Source organism: Chinchilla lanigera, unplaced genomic scaffold, assembly GCF_000276665.1.
Source record: "Chinchilla lanigera isolate Chin_1 unplaced genomic scaffold, ChiLan1.0 scaffold00044, whole genome shotgun sequence".
Classification (NCBI taxonomy): domain Eukaryota; kingdom Metazoa; phylum Chordata; class Mammalia; order Rodentia; family Chinchillidae; genus Chinchilla; species Chinchilla lanigera.
The window spans coordinates 6676260-6683361 of record NW_004955445.1 but is presented as its reverse complement, the minus strand read 5'-3'; the positions used below and the strand labels follow the sequence as shown (position 1 = coordinate 6683361).

The following is a 7102-nucleotide window of genomic DNA, read 5'->3' as shown; positions in this document are numbered from 1 at the left end:
TCCTCCTGCCTCAGCCTGCCGAGTGCTAGGATTACAGGCGTGGGCCACCACGCCCGGCTCTTCCTGTTTGATGTTTCGGCAAGCGTGTGCACTACCCAACTCCCGCCCTTGTGACAGTATCGGAGCCACACGTATTGATTTGCCTAACAGGTGCCTTTTGTTGCCTAAAGATCTACCCCAGCCGGCTTCAAAGCCAGCTGGCACAGTAGGTAAGACTTTGGCGTGTGACTCAAACAAGCTGTGTTCAAATCTCCACTCCTTTGATGAGCTGTGTCGTCCTGGACATGGCCCCTAACTCTGCTTTGAGGCTTCATCTGCAAAATGGGAAGGACAGACGCGGATCCACCCTTTTCAGAGGGCCAGAGGCTTTTGGGAAGATGATGGATGGAAAACTCTCCGCACTCACCCAATGCGAGCGAGGGGCTTTGCGGCCGCGTGGTATTCATTTGTTTAAATTGTGGTTTCTCCATCTCGGCAGTGTTGACATTTTGAGCCAGGGGGTTCTTTGTGGGGGTTGTTCTGGGGACTGGAGGTCGCTTCTCAGCGTCCACAATGTCAATAGCATCACCCCCACTGGTGACAACTGAAAAGATCACCAGACATTGCCGAGGGTGCCAGGGAGCAGGGAGGAGGCAGCAAAAATTGCCCCTGGCTGTGTTACTGCTTAATGAACGTATTAAATAATACAGGCTTAAATATATACATATACAGAAATGCACACACGTAACATGCAGATAGGCAATGCTGTACTTATAACAAAACATTATACTAAATATGCATATTATGTATTAATGGAGAATATAAATAACTATAATATACTATATAATATATACATACGCATGAAACCTAAAACATATATAAATATTTATATAAAACATATAAACACATAAAACGTCTATCTATCTATCTGGAAAGCACTGATGAGGACAGTCAAAAAGTTTAAGAAAACAAAAAGCTATGTATATGGAAAGGAAAAACTTAAGTAAACAAAGGGCAATCCGAAATCCAAGCAAAAGTGACACGGTTTCTAATTTCCTCCGAAGTGAAATGTGGACCAGATGGGGGTCGGGGATGAGCGGGCTCCAGTGAGGAATGCGGTTTGCTTTGGGGAAAGTGAGCCTGTGCGTGCATGCGTGTGTGTGTGCGTGCGAGAGTGAGAGAGACAGACAGACAGACAGACAGACAGACAGGCAGACAGGGCGCAATAAGCTGTGGAGGGGGCAGAGGTGGCCAGAATGATCTGGTGGTCCCTGGCGCCCTGGCGCAGACACGCGGGTGGATCTGAGGAAGCCCCGGGAAGGACACCGCTCTGGCAGCTGCGGGACCCACTTTGCTAAAGTCAGTCCCTCCTTTCACCTTACAGGCTGCAGGGAGCATTTCACACGGCGTCGCCCAAGCCGCACAGTGGCTTCGAGCCCCTCTCCTTGTCTCTGTCCGTTTCTGTGCTGTGGCAGGGCCCAGGTGCTTGGCAGGGACAGTGAGGGGGACATGAAGGTGGCTCAGTGGGCAGGGGCTGCAGGGGACCGCGGCGATGACAGCTCTGAGTCGCCCGATGTTTTCACACACACTGAACTGTCCAGAGTGCATGACTCCAACTGACCCCTCCTGTCCTCCTAGTAAGTCCAGGAGGTGATGTGATTTTGCCCATTTTACAGATGAGGGGACTGAGGCCCAGAGGGGATACTGATAGGTTTCGCACCTTGCAGGGGCAGGGCTGGGGTCAGACATAGGCAGGCAGTTTCCAGAGCCGAAGCGTTAGCCTAGACCACGAGTCTGACAGCTGGCGGGGCCTGTGTGGGCACGGCGACCCCCAGGGTGCTTGGCAATGCTTGGACACGTTTCTGGTGACCACAGCAGAGCAGTGCTACTGGTACCCACCAGGCAGAGGCCAGCGATGCATGGGTGGTCCTTCGCCACTGGATCGCTCCGCTCCCAGTCAGAAGTGCGCGGTTAAGGAGCCCAGGCACAGCCTCTAACACAGGGTGAGTCTGCCTTTGTTCTAGAATGCTCACTAGTTTGTCTTCTAAACGTAATAATGCATGCCCATCACAGTATTTCAGAGGTGTCCTCCTTCCCATCTCTGACACTCGGGTGGACACTTACTTCTTGTTTCCTGGTTGACCCCTTCCTGGAGTGTTGGCTCCATGAGGATAGAAATAATGCTTCCCTCCCTCCCTCCGCCTTCTCCCTTCCTCTTTGTCCTTCCTTCTTTCTCATCCCTCTCTCCTTCTCTCCCACACTCTTCTATTCTGAGAGTACGTATCATCTCATTTAATCCCTCTAACAACTTTCTGCGGTGAGTACTATTATTTTATAGAAAAGAAACGGAAGCATGGGATGTTAGGTTCAGCCACCAATTTCTCCAAAAAATGAGACAATTCAGATTGAACCAGAGCCAGGCATGGTGGCGCACGCCTGTAATCCCAGCATTTGGGAGGCTGAGGCAGGAGGATCGTTGCGGGTTCAAGACCAGCCTGGGCTACAAAGTGAGCTCAAGGCCAGCCTGAACTGCAGAGTGAGACCCTGTCTCAGAAAAAGACAAAAACAACAACAACAACAAAAAACCCAAATTGAACTAGAAAGTCCAATTCAGAGATTTCACATTCTTAATCACTCTACTACCCTACCTCTCCATGGGTTCAGAACAATGATTATTTTACTGAGACCCAAGGAGGCTAAGAAACTTTTTTTCTTTTCTGATACAGGGTCTCACTATGTACTTCAGACTGTCCTTGAACTCACCATGTAGCCTGGGCTGTCCTTAGGCTTGCTGTGCTCCTCCTGCCTCAGCCTCCCAAGTGCTGGGATTACAGGCGTTCATTACCATGAATTTGAAAACAGTGTATTTTCTTACTTGGGTATAGAGAATTTCTCTACTGAGAAAATACATATCCTGCTTAAATATAACTGTCTGTGATGGGGGTTCTTTTGCCATCTATATCAAACTGATTAAAATAAATTCAAACTCTTTATGCCTAGTACTTTCCAAAGTTTTTTTTTTTTTGCTCAATAAATCACTAAATATTCATAAGTTTATAAATGCCTGAATGCAACATGCTATTCCGCTTTGGGTCCTGGATGAAGACTCCAGTGGGAAATCTATGAAGCTGAGTTTGGTTAGCAGTATTTTTTTTTGATACTGGGAATCAAACTCAGGACCTTGTGCTCGCCAGGCAGGCACACGTGCCACTGAGCCGTATCCCCGGCTCCAGGTTAGCAGTATTATGCCAATGTTAACTTCGTCATTTGGACAAATGCACTGGGGGTTTGTAAAAAGTTAACACTGGTGAAAGCCAAGTGACGGTCGCTCTGTATGAACTTTGTAATGTTTCTGCAAATCTACCAATTTTTCCAAATAAAAAGTTTATTTTAAAAGAGTGTTTAATGTTAGTTTTGAAGTCTATAAACATATCCCAGTGTGGTGAGGCAGACACGGGAACACCTGGCCACAGCCACGTTATGGTAAAAGAAAAAAAATCTTTCATCCTTCTGCTGGGCAAATGGTCTACTTAGCCTCATTTTTTTTTGTGTGTGGTGACCTTTGCATTCTGAAATGAATTAGAGGTTTACGTCTAAGAATGCAAAGAGCAAGAAATCAGGAAGTCGACGAGGAATGACTTTCCTGTCTTATTTCACTTGTTTACATGTAGCAGCGTCATCGAAAGCAGGTTTTGTTAGATTTTGTTAGCACAATACACCTCTGAGGTCCAGTACTGGCGGCTGAGGACAGAGCCTTCTGGCCACAACCAAATGCCTGGGAATGCCCTGGTGAAATTTCAGTCATACGGAAGCATGGGATGTGCACATGTCACAGTAAAAATGGATGTGTGGGCTCAGTTATTATTATTAGCTAGATTATTGTTATATCTAAATTATTGTTTATTGAAATTATTATTTTACCCAAGTTGTTATTATTTTAGCTGCATTACTTTAATTTGCTCTTCTTTTCTGGCTACTGTGATCTAAAGTGAATTATGTATCTCTGGTTTTACGGACAATGAAAAGTTTCTTAGGGTTTAAATATAATCTGAAAGAAACTCTGGGCAGTAAATCACACTCTGAAACAACTTCCTCTCTTCCTCGTACACACTGGGAATGTGAATATCTGTCTTCTGGTTGTTTTCTGACACATGTAGCATTTTCAATGCTGACAAAAAATTTTTGAGAGAATTCTGGCTGTCCTGCTCACTTCTTTTTTTTTTTTGTCTTTTTGAGACAGGGTCTCACTATGCAGTTCAGGCTGGCCTGGAGCTCACTTTGTAGCCCAGGTAGGTCTCGAACTCACAACGATCCTCCTGCCTCTGCCTCCCCAGTGCTGGGATTACAGGCATGCGCCACCACCCTAGGCCTGTCCTGCTCACTTCTGATTTCAGGGTCTAACACGGTGTTCTGCACATCACTGACACTTGTAGGGTAGGTGAATGGAGAGGGGCAGATTTTATGTAATGTTCTTGCATTTAAAATCTTTAGCAAGAGTAAAGGACTATTCTCTGAAAGACTGTGAGTAGCACATTTGTGATGTGGTAAAAGGAGAGTATTTGCTGCCTTTTGTATTCACGTTTTAAGGCATAAACTTTAAGTGACTTCAAAGTTAATAATTAGGGTAAGATAGGTGATTTTCCACTTACAGAAATCTGACAGTGTTTGGCTTCTCTGAAGATATCTAAGTCCTTACATTTCATTTTCTTTCATGAAGCAAACATAGAGGTTTTGGTTGGGCTTCTATTCAGATGACAATTTAAAATGGGAGCATGTGTTTCAGGGAGTAATTAGTGATTGTTTAATATAAGGACCCTGCAGGCTGGAAGGGCTCTAGGTCAGAATGGTTAACAGGCCAAGCAATGAAAAATAGTAAAGCATTAGCAGATAGCATAAATAGTCAAATTTGACCTCCAAAGGTCAAGAGAGAACTAAATAATTTGGTCACAGCACTGACTGATTTAAGTCCATGGAGCCCCAATTTCCTTTCTGCTGGTGCGCCTTTGGTATTACACGGTCCAGTACTTGCCAGGAGTCAGGAGAGAGAGTGCACAAGGGAGGGTTCCCTCAGCGATATGACTTTACTAAATGTGGGTGGTTTCCAGAGGAAAAAATAGCCAGAAGTATTCAGGAGCCAAATGAAATTATTTAAACAGAATGCCACTGTTGTCCTCTTACGCCGTGGTTTTGTTTCGCTGAGAATGATTTATGGAGGCAGCACCGAGACAAACACGTAATTAACTACGCAGGCGTTTTGGATGTCAAGTTTCCCATATTTTTCTCCTTTGGAGACTTGTGAGAGTTGAAGTTGTAACTAACAAAACTGAAAAAAGTAATGCTATCTGTAAATAAACTGCCGGATCAAGCCATGAGCTTGTAGCTCCCAAAAAATAGATCACCGAGCTACCTCCCTGGCCACTCAGTTGTATTTTTAAAGCAAGATTTTTATATTGTTTCGATTAGGAAAAGAATATTGAAAGCCAAAAAAAAATTCTCTTGGTGATTACAAAATCACTTTAAGACCCAGGGGGAACTATATGCCTCAGTGACAAAACAAATTCGCCACAAATCATCGTACAAAAGAACAGCAGGACCTAAGCCTAAACTCGGGCACTGAGCCTATTCATCGTCCATTTGTTTTGGAAACTCCACCCTCCTCCTGCCATGTTCAATATCTAATTGGCATTCTGACCCTTCAGATAACATCTGCGACTCGGATGCATCTTGGAGACCCTTTGTTCCCTTACGGCGGCGTTCGAGGGGCTCTCCGCCGACACACAACGTTCATGTGCTCCTTTGTGTTTTGCTCCCGGTGCTGAATGGGGCAAAACTTTTGCAAGCCAATATGAAAAATCGAGCCACCTCCGTAGGCTAACCAAGTCATATTGAGCAGGTTGCAAATCATGGGTGGCTGGAGCAGAGGGCCTGGGTGAACCAACAGTTAAGCTGCCCTTCTTTATTTATTTATTTTGGAAACCATTTGTTAGCATTTTAATGAGCCCCCGTCCTGGGGCTTTCAAGCCCCCGGGCCCCGCCCCCCCCCCCCCCCCCCAACACCCTTAATCTTCTCCTCAGCTCTTCTGCTGAAGAATTTGGCCTTCATGATGACAGGCTGCTTTGGGAGATTTCCCTCGTCTGTGGTAGCCCGATCGCAGTACATCCGCAGTGGGAGCTACTCCAGCCTGGTTTTCGGCAGCATCTACTTGCGTCTACTCACTGCTAACCAATGTCCACAATTTGCCAAGGCTGACAGTGGGCAGACGCTCTGGCTTCTGTTTAAGTGGTGACGCTTCATACCAGTCTTCCCGAAGTAACCTGGGTGATATGTGTCGGAGTTGATCCTGCGGTGCTGCGTGCCACCAGCATTACCTCGGCCTTGGAGCGCTTCTGGCGCTTGCCGATGAGGCCGTGGCTGTGGCTTACACGGCCCCGAAGCTTCTGGGTCTTCCCGGAAGGCATGTCGGTGGCCGAGGCGAACGACGCGAAGCTGCAGCCCACACATCCATTTTTACTCTGACATGTGCACATATTTTGGCTTGATAGGCACCGTTTTCTACCCTTTGGCAACACGTGAACTAAAGTTCAATCTCCGAAAACAGATTCCACAGATATAAACAGGGATTACTTCGGAGAGCCAGGCAGACAGGACTGCTTTTCTGCCACATTCTTTCACTGAATCCCAGAAACAATCTACAGAATGTCAGTGACATAACTGTCCTGTGTACCATCAAGAAAGAAAAACTTATACTAGTGAGCTTGTGATGCGCCTGTGATTTAAAAACACAGGGCTAGTATCAGAGATGTAAAAATGTGAAAAAATGTGCAGTCTGAGAGTGACAAAATTTGGTAGTCTGTGTATATCTGAGCACAGTTTTGTGGATGAAGTTATGCAATTTACTGGGTAACTCTCCATCGACTTGGGCTGTTCTCCTTTCTCCTGCTGGCTGTGTCCTGCCCAGGGGTGTCCAGTGGCCGCCCCCTCCTTGAGACTGAGCTAAGGAGGGTCCTTGCTGGTTCCACACTCTGGTGTGTGTTTGGGCAGCTGATTTCCTTTTTTATTTCACTGAACAGTTTGGTTTAAGGCTCAGAGGATAATATTTTAAATCTTCTGAAGAGCAACCAA

The 7102-nt window shown here is 46.0% G+C and overlaps 1 pseudogene; it reads right to left on the bottom strand.

Annotated features, from left to right (window-relative positions):
- Positions 1-5995: 5995 nt before the first annotated feature.
- Positions 5996-6438, bottom strand: LOC102024730 (annotated as a pseudogene).
- Positions 6439-7102: the final 664 nt, after the last annotated feature.